We start from the raw sequence: 16,710 nt of genomic DNA, 5'->3' as shown, positions 1-16,710 counted from the left end.
TTGGGACAATTAGAGGAAAACCCACACACCTATAATTTATGGACAATTGGAGAAATAACTTTTCAGTTTTAAGATGGAAAGGACAGGTCAAAGTCAGTGAGAGATGCACCAACAGAGTTATCGTACTAAACTAAACTCATTTGTTAAGGTTTATGGTTTTAGCCATAAGCACAGTGAGTGCTTAGACAAATTAAAATTTTCCATATGGATCTTGACAGCAAAAGAGCGCAAGGCTCAACGAGCATTCACCACTCAGGGCTGTTTGGGAGGACTTAAGAAATCCCTTATAAGTGCATTTCACCTAAACCGAGACAAAACTTTTCTCATATACTTTCCTCGTATTTTATAAATTACTATTGAAAAGCTACTTATAAGCTGTTCCAAACAGGTCCTCAATCGAGTACAAAAATTAAAAAGAAATGTGTCCGTAATAACCCTTGAATTAATGGTCAGATTATGGACGACCTAATAGCACCAGCAACCAGTATGCAAGACCTCACAGGGTTGACATGCACCAGCTAGCAAACAAATTTCGAACTTATGCCGCAAATTTGTACAGGCCTGAGATTTCAGCAGCAAGTTTATATGAAAAGTCAAGGATATTTCTGATTTGTTTCCTATGTCTGTTTTTTTCTTCTTTTTTATTATGTATGTATATTTCTTTTGTTAAGTAGGAACCAATAAGCAGGCTATCCACTAAAAATCAATCAATGGAGATAGTACCCCATGTTAAGGGTTTAAATTAAAGGAAAACCCAAAATGCAAACCCACACATCCCTAATTGATGCCATAATTTGGATAACAAGAGGAAAACATAGATGGACAGGGATTAAAATTTCCATCACCGGAACACCGAAGGCATGAAAAGAGCAGGGAATGACTAAATGATGAGGGTCGATTACAAGATTAAAGCATTCAAGAACATCCATCGCAACTACATAATTCATGCAACGGCGCAAGAGTTCAAGAGTGGCTTTGAGCACACCACATTTAACTAAATATGGAACAATTACATTCAAAACATCTTAGATTAAGGCTGCAGCAAGTGCTTTAACAGGTAGGAACCAGTCAGAAAGCTCTTTACTGAAAATCAATCAAATAGACAGAAGTATTTTTCTACAAATCGAGACAAATTCTTCCGCATATTTGCTTCGTATACCGTAAAACACTACAAAAAAATATGTTAATTCTAGCGGTTATGGTGTTACATTTCTAGCGGTTTTAACCGCTACAAATAACATTTGTAGCGGTTAACGAAACCGCTAGAAAAACAGGTGTTAGAAAAAATTTCTAGCGGTTATCTCAACCGCTACACATCATGGTCAAAACGATAGAACATTTCTAGCGGTTACGAACCGCTAGAAATTATCTGAAGGAGACACATTACTAGCGGTTACAAAACCGCTAGAAATTTTTTCCGGGGAAACGTTTCTAGCGGTTTTATAACAGCTAGAAAAGTTTCCCCGGAAAAAATTTCTAGCGGTTTTGTAACCGCTAGAAACCTGCTAAACGGGAATTAAATAATTTCAGTAGCGCGCGAAAATTACTAGCGGTTATAGAACCGCTAGAAATCTTTGGGAAATTAAATTTTCACACCAATTGAATTTTTAGAATGGCGGGAAAATTTTCTAGCGGTTCTTAACCGCTAGAAAGTTTGGCGCGAAATTTAAATTTGACGAAATATTTCTAGCGGTTCTGAACCGCTAGAAATGTTTACCGTGCCAGAAAAAAAAATTTATGGTTTTTCATATTATAATTTTAAAAACCATTAAATAAATTATTTTGAAGAATTTTTGTTAATTTGTATAATTAGTTATATGTTACATTTTATATATTCAAATTTTGTAATAAAAAATATGTAATTAAATTATGAATGTGTTAAAAGAAGTGAATTTAATCTAACAAGATAATTTAATTGAATATTTAATAAGATAGTTGAATTGAAGATGATATATTTTGGAATATTGAACCTATAGTATTAAGTTGATGAGTATTTGAATCAGTTGAGGAGGGCATGACAAATGTGGAGAAGAAAAATCTGAAAGGAAAGGAGAAATAAATATGTTAGTAAATTTTAAATGAAAACAAATAAAAGATACAATTAATTATAAAATAAAATTCACTTACCATAGAGTAAAGAGAAAAAAATCACAATATGAGATAGTAAGAAAAAAAGAGAGAATTATGAAGAAGAATAGGAGAGGAAGGAAAAGAGATGGAGTAAATGAATGTAGAGAAGATATGGTATTTATAGAGATCAGCGACACATTTGTAGCGGTGTTTTTGTAGCGTTTTATAACATTTTGTAGCTGTTATTCATTTTCTAGCGTATATAAAAGCGCTAGTAATTAGTAGCGGTTACATATGTAGCGGTTATTAACCGCTAGAAAGTTAGTATTTTTTATTTTTAAAATCTGAACGAATTTTAATTTACAGGTATGTATTTTGTAGCGGTTCATAACCGCTACAAATTTTTTCACGATATTGTAATTTGTAGCGGGTATTAACCGCTACAAATTACAATTTTCACGAAATTGTAATTTGTAGCGGTTAATAACCGCTACAAATTGCAATTTCGTGGAAAAATTTGTAGCGGTTAATAACCGCTACAAATGAAAATTTTTTTATTTTTAAAAAAATTTTACGAATTTTAATTTATACATATGTATTTATGGACGAAAAATTTGTTAAATAATTTATTTTGGATGCTGCTACTCTCCATCATCATCCGGCCTGAAAGGACATATTTTAAAAAAATTTGTTAAATTTATGTTGTATTTGGAAAAAATTAGTAATTAGTAGTTAATTATTTAAATAATTTAAGAAAAGACGTGTACCTGATAAGTGGCAAATTATCATCTCCTTGAGGAAAGAAGTCTTCAAAATTCGAGGGTTGGAAGGGTTCACTGTCGTAAATAATGTCACCATCACCCATATCGTAAAGATCCCGTGGCTTGAGGTGAACGACCATATTCCAGTCTTTATGTTTCTCGTCCTCGACATAGTAAATTTGGTGTGCCTCAGAAGCAAGGATATATGGCTCATCATCTTCAGATGCCCCCGTATGAATAAGTCTTGAGAAATTGACTGAGGTGATGCCCAAATGGTCAGTAGCGAGTCCCCGTGAAGTTGTCGTATTTGCCCAGGAGCATTTGAACAGTGTCACGGTGAAAAGCTGGTAAGTCAACTCAATAATGTCAATTAGCTTTCCATAGTAAGTGACGCCTCCAAAGCGCATATCGCCATCACTACTGCTAGCATAACATCTCGTTCCGAATGTCCCGCAAACTCCAGAGTTTTGTGTGAGCAATCCCTGATCACGTGCAACCGTACAGAACTTGAAGCCGTTGACATTGTACGCGGTAAACCTCCGTGCATGGTCTAACGGACCGAGAGAAAGAGCTCTGAATTCATCTGTGTATGGGCTGTTGTCATTACGTATTCGACGTGTAAACCAACTGGGAAACTCTTTGTGGACTCTTTTATCAATGTCAGCAGAACGCGCACGGCCCCGTAGCTGACGCCTGAGATAACTCCTAAACTCACTATAGTAAAGTGTAATTTGTTAGAAGAGTCAATAAGAAACAAATATAAAGTGTAAAAGCTAGTGAGCTTATATGATATATATACTTACTGCATGAAGGGTTCAACTTGGCTGCAATTTATCAAAACGTGTCTGTGTGCCTGGAGTTTCTCTGTAGGAGTGAGTCTGAAGAATTCATATCCTCCAACTGGTTTCCCAACAGGAGGAAATAAAGTTGACGTGGAAGGACCGGGAGGAGAATCATCTACGCGACGCGGGCGGTTAAAAGATGTCTCCATGTCATCAAAGTACCTCGAACAGAAAGTTAGGACCTCATCTCCGGAATAACCTTCTGCTATTGACCCCTCAGGCCATGCCTTATTCCTAACATATGATTTTAATTTTCCCAAGTACCTGTAAGTTAAAATTGCATTAATAATTACGAGTAAATGAAAGAACAATGTGAAATTTAAAGAGGCGGGAATAAAAGATAATCTAGTACCTCTCTATAGGGTACATCCATCGATAGTGAACTGGGCTAGCAACCTTTGCTTCTCGAACAAGGTGGACAGTCAAGTGAACCATAACAGTAAAGAATGATGGAGGAAATATCATCTCCAAGTGACAAAGTGTAAGAATAATTTTATTTTGCAGCTGATCAAGCTCTTCCGCTACCAAGACCTTCGCACACAACTTCTTGAAAAATGAACATAATTCTACCAAAACCACCGATACATCAGAAGGAAGTGTGTTTTTCAAGGCCAATGGAAGTAACTGTTGCATAAGAACATGAGAGTCATGACTTTTCAACCCAGTAACCTTTCGAGCCTGCAGATCGATACACCTTGAGATGTTGCTAGAATATCCATCTGGTACTTTTATGTTCTTCAACGTCGAGAGGAAGATATCCTTGTTCTGCTTTGTCAAGGTGAATTTAGCTGGCTGAAACTTGTCGTTTTCATCAGGCCAAGCCTCTTCACGAATTCCCCAGGCCCGTAAATCTTTTCTAGCTGCGAGATGGTCTTTGGACTTTCCAGCTTCATTGAGCAACGTATATAGCACATTATCGCACACATTTTTTTCAATGTGCATAACATCCAAACTGTGTCGTAGCAAATTAGATTCCCAATAAGGAAGAGTGAAAAATATGCTTCTCTTCCGCCATTGCATAGGTTGCGTATCAGATGTCCCACGAGATCGTCGTCCCAATCGTTCGGGATCCACACTCTTACCAAACTCGATATGAACATCTTCTAACTGCCGCAAAATATCCATACCAGACAAAGTAACAGGAGGATCTCTCTTCTCCTGTTTCCCATCGAAGCGAATCCGTTGCAATCTAAGTCTGTGCTTGGAATCAAGGAACCGTCGATGTCCTATGAAGCACCACTTGCGACTGTGTGGAAGGCGACATGGCACAGAATCAAAATTGCACTCAGGACAGGCCAACCCAGTATGCACATTCCAGCCAGACAAAGTTCCCAAACCGGGAAAATCACTTATTGTCCACATCAAGGCTGCACGGAGATTGAATAGTTGCTTGTCATGTGAGTCATATGCCTCAACACCATTCGTCCATAGGTCGAGCAATTCGTGTATCAACGGTTGCAGGTATACGTCAATATCATTTCCTGGTGCTTTCTTGCCAGGAATGATCATGGAAAGCAAAAAGGAGCTCTGCTTCATGCACATCCAAGGTGGTAGATTGTATGGAATTAACACCACCGGCCAGATACTGTAACTTGTGCTCATGTTTCCGAAGGGATTAAAACCATCGGTTGCCAATGCAAGACGTACATTTCTAGGATCATTGGCAAAGTCTGGAAATTTCGCATCAAACGCTTTCCACGCCTCCGAGTCTCGTGGGTGCCTTAACCTACCATCTAGGTTTTCCTCAGTCGCGTGCCACCTCATGTGCTGAGCCATTTTTGATGACATATACATTCTTTGCAACCGTGGTTTCAAAGGAAAGTATCTAAGAAAATAATATATTAAAAATTTAAAATACCGAATATTTTTAGAGACGGAACAAGTAACACGCTGTAATAATTTGTACCTGAGAATTTTGGCCGGTTTCTTCTTTTGCTTCTTGCCCTTTCGTACCGACTTATAGCGTGACGTCTTGCATCTCGTACAAATCTCTTGTTGGCATCATCTCCCCAGTATAGCATACAGTCGTTTGGGCATGCATCTATCTTCTTATAGTTCAAGCCAAGCTTGTTAATAATCTTTTTTGCTTCGTAAAAAGACGGAGGGAATTCAGCTTGGGGGAAAGCATCTCCCAGTAACTCCAGCAACATAGACATCGCCTTGTCAGTCATACCGCACAAGCATTTGATGTGATACAGCCTCACCAAGAATGACAACTTCGAATACTTTGTACACCCAGAATAAAGAGGCTTGTCAGCTTCGGTCATGAGGTCAAAAAATTCCCGAGCAGTTTCGTTTCTTAGAAACTCCGGTTGAGGTCCCTCTACTTCATCTTCGTTGGGATTCGAGCTTTCGTGAACACCAAAAGCATCACGCACAGCATCATTCACGGCATCGGCCTCATCCACTCGAACTCCCATCCGTGAAACTACTGGCACTGACTCAGCACCCATATCTAGCCGTTCCCCATGTAGTTGCCAAAATACGTACTCTCGCGGAAAAGGCTTAAAGATTAAATGTTCCCTAACAATATCTTTGGGATGCCACTTTTTGAAATTACATTTAGGACAGGGACACTGAATCTTACCATTTACGGCAGCATTGGCGAAAGCAAAATCCAAGAAATAGTTTAGACCAGCCAAGTATTGCGGAGTCGACCGGTGCAAGTTGATCCACGACCTATCCATGACTAATAATGCTCAAATTTCGTGAAAATATGCCACAGAGCTCAAAGAGAAGTTAAAATGAAATTCAGTTGAAGTGCTTCAGCTTATAAAGGAGGGTGGAGGAACGGTCATTTTTTTGTAGCGGTTACAAAACCGCTACAAATTTGTAGCGGTTTTAACGGAAAATTTCAATTTCCAGCGGTTATTAACCGCTAGAAATTCTAAATATCGGTTACAAACCGATAGAAATTTCTAGCGGTTTAACGGGAATTTTCTCTCCATCTGTTTTGAATTTTCTAGCGGTTTTATAACCGCTAGAAAATTCGGTCAAATTTGAGAATTTTCTAGCGGTTCAGTGAACCGCTAGAAAATTAGAATTTTCTAGCGGTTCACGTGAACCGCTAGAAAATTCTAACCGCTAGAAAATTCTCAATTTTCTAGCGGTTCACCAGAACCGCTAGAAAAATTCTACAGTTTTAAAAATATTTATTAAATTAATAAATGATTATAGAATTATTTCGAGTAATTAATATGTTTAACGTGTTTAATAAATTGTAATGTTGATGTTGTAATAAATAAATAAATATTTCAATATTAATTAGTACTTGACATAAATAAAATTATAGAAATAAATCAATAAAGGAAACAAATAAATATAAAATTTAGATAAATATCTAAATAATATATAAAACCGTAAAATTAAGATTCTAATAAAATCCGATACAATGAAAGCAAATCATGGGTGGGGGGCAGAAGCAGCATCATCGGGATCATCCTCTGCTGAATCCTCCGGCTGACGGTGGGCAGGCCGCTCAACCTGCTGGGACTGGACTGGCGGATGGCGGGGTAGGGGCGGGACTGGTGGCATGTGTAGGTCGGGGATGTCAGGAACCGAGATGTTTGGAGCTATACTGACCACCACATGACGCAGAGCCGTAGCAGCTGCCAAGAGCTGGTCAAGCTGCGTCTGGAGCTGACGATCACGCTCCTGGAACTGACGATCACGCTCCACGATCCTGGCCTCGAACTCTTGTCTGAGCTCCTCTCGCAATTCCTCTGAAGATGAGGAACCCGGCCGCTTCGCACTCGCATGAGAGCTCCCAGCAGTATATGAAGGGCCAGCGCCACTTGAGCGGGGCAGCCTAGTCGGTGTAGGTCCAAGTCCAAGCCCGCTAACTCGACCAGGGTGCTGCGGCCGGCCAAGACCCGCTAAAAGTGAGGCGGTGGGATCCAAGGCAGACCCCTGAGACTCACGCAACTCGGAATCGACCTGAGTCATCCGTGCCTACCAAAATTAATATAAAGAAGTTAATTATAATATAATGATATCTACACTGTGATATTATATTAATATTTAATTTATTACTTACCGCTATCTCCTCAACCTCATCCGACGCACGCCCGTCTCGGGGTCTATACACCATCGGCCACATCTCGCCATAAGTGGGCGTGTATCCCCGCTCCTGCTGCGTCTTTTCTATCTGTAAATGAAATCAAAGAAATAATTAGTTACAAATTAAATACATCTACATATTTAATAAATTTATTTCAAGTACTCACAATCTCGTCATAAGTGATCGCAAAGCTCCTGGATCCAGCCCTATGACGTATCGTCTGATGCCTGACGCTCCTAGCATTTCTCCTAGAAAGAGCCTGAAGCAAAATGTAAAAAAATTAAATTAAATGAGTCAAGTCGGATAAAAAATAAAGAAATTATAATTAATACAATATTATCATACCATCTGGTCAGCCGTCATCCTAAAATAGACGTAAGTAGACCAGTCTTGGTCCGGGACTCCACCAGGTACATCTGCCAGTATCTCCTGGAGGGGCCTCGTCCCGTCACCTTTCTTCTCCCTCCACAGGTCGGCCCTCCTGTTCTTCCATGCCATCCCCAGCCTCTTGATCGTGTCAGCCCTCAACTCCTCCCCCAGAATAAATTTACTCTATGATTAAAATAATAAATTAACTAAATAACAAATTATAAACAAATAATTAAGCAATTTCAATAATTAAAAACAAATAATTAGTTTTTAACTAATTTAACAATATTATAAATAAAATATAAATAATCAAAGTTTAATAATAATTAAACAATTAAGTAATTTAAAAAAAAAAATATTTTTACTCAACTAAATTTAAAATTATTATAAGTAATAAATTAATGAAATCAATAACAAATTATTTTCATTTAACTACTTTTAAATAATTTAAATTAAAAATATATATTCATTTAACTACTTTTAAAAATATTATAAATAACAAACAAATTAAATAAATAAAAAATTATAATCAAACAATTAAATTATTTGAAAACAAAATATATAATCATTTATTTAAATTAAAAAAAATTATAAATAACAATTTTATATTACCTTCATTATTTCCCAGCCTTGCTGCTTCTTGTCTGAGGTGATCTTCTTCCAGTCCTGCACGTAGATGGGGAACAGCGTCCACTGCTGACCAAGGAGGCGCACGTACTTGTTGTACAACTGGCCACCTTTCTTCGTCGGTTGGCCCAACTCATTGAGCGGCACAACCACTCGTCCGCCCGTCATCATAGACAGCTCTCTGGCTGTCAGCCTCCGATAGGACCTGTTCCCCTCAGTGTCTACAAAATTTAATTAAGAAATAAATTATATATCAATAAATTAATATAATTTCTATATAAATTAAATACTGATCAAAACTTTAAAAAGTTAAAATAAATACTTACCGACAAATTCCACCTCATAACCAGCCTGACGTCTCGGAGCAGGACGCTGTGCAGCCTGGGGATACTCATTCCCCTGATCCTGCTGCTCCTCCTCCTCCTCCTCCTCGTCAGCAGCATCAGCATGGGGTTGCTCATCCCCAGTAAAATGAGCCTCCTCAGTCCGCTCAATACCATCCTGCTCCATAAAACTGAGGATATCCTCCTCGCTCAAATCGTAGTCATGAATGCTGGGAAATGGCTCATCAGCATCATGATGAACCTCACTGGGTCCAGCTCTCTCAGGATCAACTGGGTCTTTCCCATGTCGACGAGGCATCCTAATAACAACAAATAGTAATTATTTATAAATGAAATAAAAAAAAATTAATTTAAAGCTATAACATAATAAAATTAATAAAATAAAACATAAAATAAAAATTATTTATCAATAAATTACTTTTTACCTGAAAATAAGGATCTGCAACTGAATCAGAACTCAAATATGTTTGTGAAGAAAATTCAGCAGAGCTTCGCTTCCAGAACGATTGAAGAAGTGAGAGTGTGGGGGGGGTAATATAGACCGAAACTTTCTAGCGGTTAGGCACAAAACCGCTAGAAATTTCTAGCGGTTTTGTGCCTAACCGCTAGAAATTCCCAACGGTCATATGACCGTTGGGAATTTCTAGCGGTTCACGGCCGAACCGCTAGAGATTTCTAGCGGTTCGGCCGCGAACCGCTAGAAAGTCTGCCGGTTCGGCCTTGAACCGCCAGACTTTCTAGCGGTTCGCGGCCGAACCGCTAGAAATCTCTAGCGGTTCGGCCGTGAACCGCTAGAAATTTCTAAACTCCTCGGGGAATGAAAAAAATTTCTAGCGCTTCATGCATCAACCGCTAGAATTTTTCAGTGTCTAGCGGTTTATTAGCCTGAACCGCTAGAAAGTAAACGCTACAAATTTGGCGCCAAGTTCCCGCCAAAGCCCGGGGAGTTTTCTAGCTCTAATTTTCTAGCGGTTAGGGGGTAACCGCTAGAAATGTGCGTTTAATGGTCAAACCGTCTGTATTTTGCAGCGGTTTTTGTAGGAACCGCTAGAAATATCTGAAATTTCTAGCGGTTTTCTTTAACCGCTAGAAAGGTTCCGCTGCTACTTTTACAATTTCTTGTAGTGAAAACACTTCTGAAACTATAGTTTTGTTCTTATCCAAACACCCCAAGAATATCCATGGTAAGTGACCGCAATGTAAGTCTACAGGCCATAACCAGCTAAAAACAATATATTCTTGAATTGAAATAACTATCTAAAAATGAACAGGCTTACTCGAACTCAAGAGACGAATATTCTCGAAGCCCTCTGCGCGGCAAAGGCTCTTGATGTGAAAATGGCCACGATGGCATTTGTAGAGAAACTTAGGGTTGACTAGAACATGGCATGGTCCCTTATCTTCATCTCATTACAAAGCGAGCCAGCATTTTCGAGTTCTCATTAGCGCGGGAATCTTGAGAGAAGTTAGCTATTGATCAGCGGGGAGCCATGCCAGAGAAAAGAATGGAGGTTGGGAAAAATTGAAAGAGAAATAAAAGTGAGCAAAAAGAACCAGAGGGAAAATACGAGAATGCCAAGAAGCAGGGGTGAAGCCGTGAGGGAAATTCTGAAAAACAAGAATGTGAATTGTTCCCACCAATGGGTCCAATGTTAGTTATTGGTTATTTTCCACTTGAGTTGCTGTTGATGAGACGGGGTAATTCTTCTCCTTGTTCTTCTTTCCCCCCAAGTGACACATACTTTCTTAAAATCTTCGTTAGTTCCATTAGAAGCAAAGTAACAGCATAAATGTAACACCTTTCCTCCGTAACGATCATAATGACATAAAGATGTGTAATTTCAAGAAAGACAACTTCAAAAGACACCTACTATGGTAGAGAAGTTTGAAACCTGATTGATAAAAATTAACTATGATATAAAAGATAAAACTAAAATCATAAAAGTCTACCATAATTAAAAGAAAAAATATATACTTAATAGGCAAAAATAAAACTTCTTTAAGACTGAGGCCAAGACGTAAATAAAAGAATTTTAAATTATAAATTGGAAGAGTCATCATGTAAACTGAGTGTGGTATTTTTTTTAACAAAAAATAAACACAAAAGAAATATCCTAAAGCCATGGCAAAATTAAATATAAGTGGAGAAGCATGTACCACACACGAGGAGTACAACAGAGCCTTTAAACTTACTCATCTAGTACCTTCCCTTGTTTTGTATCTTTTCCTAGAAATGTTTAATTAAAAAGGTGAGCACTAACATCTTAGTAACTCAGAGTTTAGCCATGCACACACAAACTTTTATACACAAGTGATTAATATCGGTTATATAAGCAACTAACGAAACAGCTTAAATAATCATTTGCAAATAATATAACTAATTTTATAAAAACCATAAGTATATCCTGTTCATATGTAATGGATGCTTCCTTCCTTGTTGATTTGTCCAACCTTATTCTGTTGACTAGAACCATAGGCTTATTCATGGTCTGACCCGCATACTGAACCGACCAAAGCTACTCCAGTACTTAGGATGTACCCGGCCAAAGATACAAAGCCCAAGCCTAAATAATGACTCTCTTCCTTAAACAATAAAATCAGGAGGTGTCACTATCCCACGTTCCCTTTCTACAAATTTGGCCAAGTAAGTACTAAGGAATGAGGCCCTAAAAAGGTCAACCACTTTGAGCTAAGTGGAGGCAAACCATGTGGTCATAGTATATCTCATATATCAATATCATAAACTTCCCATCTTAACCACCAGTGCATGTCATGCATATGCGACAACTTTAGTACATATAATCATGCTTGAAAGAAATAAATCACCACAGAGTTTCCAGAGCAATAATCGTGACATAGACATACTTAAAAATAGAAAATAGTACCCCTCGGGTTTTTAATATATGACATAATTGTTAAGTTGATTTTAGTTCTAAATATAAGAATTATTTCTCATATTTATCAATTTTTTCTTAGATTACTCCTATGAATGCTCATTCAACCATAATCAAGTAGAAGAGGGAGAGGGGATATTAAGGAATATAATTATGGTGTTTTAGGAAAAATATTTCATATTTTTTATAATTAACTAACTTATCTAACTTTCTAAATCTAATCAAATTAGTTAAATAGATCTTATATTAGAAAATAAAGCAATACAATTATATCAAGTCACCTTTTGATAGTGTCAACCCTTTACTTACATCATCACTTAGGCAGATAAACTTTTATATATTAAAAAGAAATCTACATATATTTAATCATGACAAACAGGCTTGCATACACATGAAAAAACCCTCAACACTACTAGAAAAAAGACCTTTAACGTCGCAAACTAACGGCGGTTCAGCAGAAAAACGAAGTGGAAAAAAACGCGGTGGCATTTTTGTAAATATGTTGAAGGGGTTATGAATTTCCACGGCGGTTTTATTGAAAACCGCCGTGGAAAGTGTGTTCTTCTACCCACTTTCGGCCGCTCGACTCCTCACTTTCTTTCTCATTTCTTCAGTGCGCCGTGGTCCCCCTCTGCCCCACCACCGTAAAACTGCCATTACCGGCCATTCCCGCCTCTAGCCCACCGTTTAAACTCCTCCATTGAGCCTTGGAGCCTTGCCGCCGTGCGCCGCACTCCGCCGTGGTCGATCGCGCCTCCCATTTCCGTCGGTTCTTGCTCAGCCGTGGTCCACCACTGAAAAACCGGTCGTACCCTCCACTATCTAACCGAAGACCGGTCCGTTGCCACCGTCCGCCGCCGTCCGCCGCCGCCTCACTTCGCGTTTGAAGCTTCTCTGCTCTGTGAGTATCCTCTTCTTTCATTCTTTTCAATTTTTCTTGGTTTGTTGAATGTTTTAGCCATGAAAATCTGTTATATATGAAATGGGTTGTTACACATTGTGGTTAGCTTCTATTGTTCATTTTGCATTTTTATGTGGTTGAACCGTTGATTGGTGTTAATTGGTAGGCATTAGATGTGAGAGTTTTTAAATTTTTTATAATTTTTGGAGTTGATTAATTGTTTGGAGTATTAGAAATATGTTAAAATGTTTGGAGTTGATTAATTGTGAAGTTTTTAAATTTTTTATAATTTTTTGATATTTATTTCGAATTTTTGATAATTTTTTGTAATAAATATAAGAATTTAGTGATAAATAATCTGTTAGTTATTTTGTGTTTTTTTCCTTCGTTATGAATTTTGATTGATAGTAAAGTATTGTTTAAATAATCTGTAGAACAATGGATCGTAGTTGGATGAAAGCTAGGAGAATTAGCAAGGAATATGAGGATGGGGTTGAAAAATTTCTTGAGTTTGCTCAGAGAAATGCCCCTAGTAAAGGAGATGGATTGTACTATTGTCCTTGTGTCAAATGTTTAAACAATAGTCGACGGAGTATTTCTGAGATAAAAGAGCATCTTATCTGTAATGGGATAAATTTGAGGTATACAAATTGGATATGGCATGGAGAAATTAGAAAGACTACACTGTCTGCAAATGAGAAGGTTGTTAATGAAGACTTTGGTGATAGAATTTCGGATATGTTTCGTGATATAAGGTCTGAATCCTCTACACAGTTTTCTTCCACCTTTGAAACTTTGTGTAGTGATGCAGAGACACCTTTATACCCGGGGTGCAAAGATGATTACACAAGATTGACAACCGTATTGAAACTGATGAATTTGAAGGCAAGAAATGGTTGGACCGATGCTAGTTTTACGGAATTGCTTGAATTGCTGAGTGATATTCTTCCCAAAGGGAATTCACTTCCGAAACGAATGTATGAGGCAAAAAAGATTTTGTGTCCGATGGGTTTGGAATATGAGAAGATACATGCGTGTCCTAATGACTGCATATTATTCAGAAATGATTATGAAGAGTTGAATAAGTGCCCTAAATGTGGGACTTCAAGATACAAAATGAAGAAAGATGATGGTGATTATAATGAGATGACCAAAGGTTCTCCTTTAAAGGTCTGTGGTATCTTCCAATAATACCACGATTTAAGCGTCTATTTGCTAATGCCACAGATGCAAAGAACTTGAGATGGCATTTTGATGAGAAAATATGTGATGGAAAGCTTCGTCACCCAGCAGATTCTCCTCAATGGAAAACAATAGATCAAAAATTTCCTCAATTTGGTAGCGAGCCAAGAAACCTTCGGCTAGGGCTTTGTACGGATGGAATTAACCCATATGGTAATCTTAGTAGCACACACAGTGCTTGGCCAGTGCTCCTCGTAATTTACAACTTGCCTCCTTGGTTATGTATGAAAAGAAAGTATATCATGCTATCTTTGATGATCTCGGGGCCAAAACAACCGGGAAACGATATTGATGTGTATTTGGCACCTTTGATTGAGGATCTGAAGAAATTATGGGAGGAAGGTGTTGATGTGTTTGATGCATATAAACAAGAGACCTTCAATTTACGTGCCATGATCTTCACCACGATAAATGACTTTCCAGCATATGGAAATTTGTCTGGATACAGTGTTAAGGGGCATAAAGCATGCCCGATATGTGAAGAAGGCACCCACTATATGCAACTTAAACATGGCAGGAAGACAGTATATCTTGGTCACAGAAGGTTTCTTAGTCGGTATCACCCTTACCGTAGATTGAAAAAGGCATTTAATGGCTCACAAGAATATGAAATGGCTCCAAGACCATTAACTGGAGAAGAAGTTTATCAGCGGGTGGAGGGAATTAATGTGGTCTTCGGTAAGAAGAAGAAGAAGAAGAAGACTGCCAGTGAGAGAAATATATGGAAAAAAAGATCTGTCTTTTTTGATCTTCCATATTGGCGAAGTCTTGATGTGAGGCATAGTCTAGACGTGATGCATGTGGAGAAGAATGTATGTGAGAGTCTTGTTGGTACACTTTTGCATATAAGTGGAAAGACTAAAGATGGAATCAATACAAGACGAGACTTAGTCGAAATTGGAATAAGAAATGTTCTTCACCCACAAGAAAGAGATGGTAAGAGGGCTTATTTACATCCAGCTGCGCACACATTATCAAAAGAAGAGAAAAGAAGTTTCTGTGGTTTTGTCAATACTATTAAGGTGCCACAAGGTTATTCTTCTAATTTAAGCAAACTTGTTTCAATGCAAGATTTGAAGATAACGGGAATGAAGTCTCATGATTGTCATGTGTTGATGCAACAATTACTTCCACTTGCTATTCGAGGCATTATGAAAACCGATGTGAGAAATACTATTACAAGACTTTGTATGTTTTTTAGTGCCATTTGCAGCAAAGTCATTGATCCTGCTGAGTTGGATGAATTAGAAAATGAAGGTTATGTGATCCTCTCTCAATTGGAAATGCATTTTCCTCCATCATTTTTTGATATTATGGTCCACTTGATAGCTCATCTTGTGCGAGAGATAAGACTTTGTGGCCCTGTGTGTTTAAGATGGATGTACCCTTTTGAGAGATACATGAAAATCCTAAAAGGGTACTCTAAGAATCCTTATCGGCCTGAGGCATCAATTGTTGAGAGATATGTAGCTGAGGAGGCAGTTGAGTTTTGTAACGCATATCTTGACAGGGTAAAGGCAGTTGGTCTTCCTCAATCTCGACATGATCAAGGGAGAAGAAGCAAGGGAACACGGGGTGTCATAGTGAGGTCTATGTCAAGAGAAGTTGTAATGCAGGCACATCTATACATTTTAAACAACACGGATGAAGTTTTGCCGTACTTAAATGCTCACAAGAATATGCTGAGGAACTTGAATCCAAGAAAGAGTGACATGCAACTAGCTAATGAACATAATAAGTCATTTGCAGAGTGGTTCAAGCGAGAAGTGTTAAAAGATGGCAATCCTTCTGAGACAATACAGAGGCTAGCTGCAGGGCCTTCTTTTGAGGTTTTGTGTTGGGGTGGATATGATATAAATGGTTATTCTTTTTACACAAAAACCCAAGACGATAAGAGTACTATGCAGAATAGTGGGGTGATGGTAGTAGCGGAAGCCATGCATTTTGCTAGTTCTAAAGACAGAAACCCAATGTTGGCGGCAATGTCCTATTATGGAATAATAGAAGAGATATGGGAGGTTAGTTATACCAAGTTTAAAGTTCCCGTCTTCAAATGTAAGTGGGTTAATAGTAATGCTGTGCAAGTGGATGAAGAATTTGGATTTGTTTCGGTCGATCTTGAGAGGTTTGGATACGGAGACGAGCCATTTATTTTGGCAAGTCAAGCAAAACAAGTGTTCTTCGTTCCCGATCTAGCAAAAAAGAAATTGTCTATCGTGCTTCAAGGTAAAAGGCAAGGAGTTGGTGGAGATGATGGTGACTTAGAGCTTAATCTTGATGAAACCCCGCCTTTCACAGCTACTCGACCTAAAGCAGTTGAATTAGATTTGGTAGATGATGACTATGCTGTTAGAGATGATCATTGTGAAGGAATTTGGGAGGATAATCGTTGTAAGCCTCAAATGAATTTTTTGATTTTTTTTTTTTGCTAAATATACTTAATAATATAGTGTTTTATATTAACTTGATATTTTTTATTCTTACATTTATTAATTCCTTATTCTTTAAACAGGAAATGGACGGATCCGGTCAACAGGGTTCTGGTGATGACAACTCTTTACTAGCCGGAGAAAGGGTAGAGGGCCAACCCATATGAGGCA

Source organism: Neltuma alba, unplaced genomic scaffold (assembly GCF_004799145.2).
Source record: "Neltuma alba isolate B1F8T4 unplaced genomic scaffold, ASM479914v2 tig00011416_pilon, whole genome shotgun sequence".
In the NCBI taxonomy this organism is placed as follows: domain Eukaryota; kingdom Viridiplantae; phylum Streptophyta; class Magnoliopsida; order Fabales; family Fabaceae; genus Neltuma; species Neltuma alba.
This window is presented reverse-complemented; position numbering follows the sequence as displayed.